We start from the raw sequence: 466 nt of genomic DNA, 5'->3' as shown, positions 1-466 counted from the left end.
AACACAGTTCTTTGGTCCCCCTGTCCTTGGGGTTGTCAACATGACTGTTAAAATCACCCACAATGATTACACAATCAACGTTAATACAGATTATAAACAGCAGTTCAGTGAAGTCATCAATAAAGGTTCAACAATATTTAGGTGGCCTGTAGATATTTAGAAATATTGCTTGAGGGGAAGACCTTAACTGAGGAGCCACATATTCAAAAGAAGCAACATTTCAATAACATATTTGCGTACAGTGGAGTGAGTCATTAAACAAAATGGCGACTCCACCTCCTTTCCTATTCACTCTATTCTCGCTCATAAAACTGAAGTTAGGGGAAGCTGACTCATTAAGAACAGCAGCGCTGTTATTATGGTCTAGCCAGGTTTCAGTTAAAAACATAAAAAATCTAGATTGTGATTAATAATAAAATCACTGATTAAAAATGATTTTCCTGCCAAAGACCTGACGTTTAGTAAA

At 36.5% G+C, this 466-nt stretch overlaps 1 protein-coding gene across 6 annotated transcripts in view; it reads right to left on the bottom strand.

The window, feature by feature from the left end:
* Positions 1 to 466, bottom strand: part of grm8a (glutamate receptor, metabotropic 8a) — a 311,638-nt gene that overhangs the window by 43,525 nt on the left and 267,647 nt on the right. The gene's annotated exons all lie outside the window — the stretch shown is intronic.

The sequence above is a fragment of the Etheostoma spectabile genome, chromosome 23 (genome assembly GCF_008692095.1).
Source record: "Etheostoma spectabile isolate EspeVRDwgs_2016 chromosome 23, UIUC_Espe_1.0, whole genome shotgun sequence".
Lineage (NCBI taxonomy): Eukaryota > Metazoa > Chordata > Actinopteri > Perciformes > Percidae > Etheostoma > Etheostoma spectabile.
Note: the sequence above shows the minus strand (reverse complement) of the source record. Positions and strands in the feature narration are given on the sequence as shown.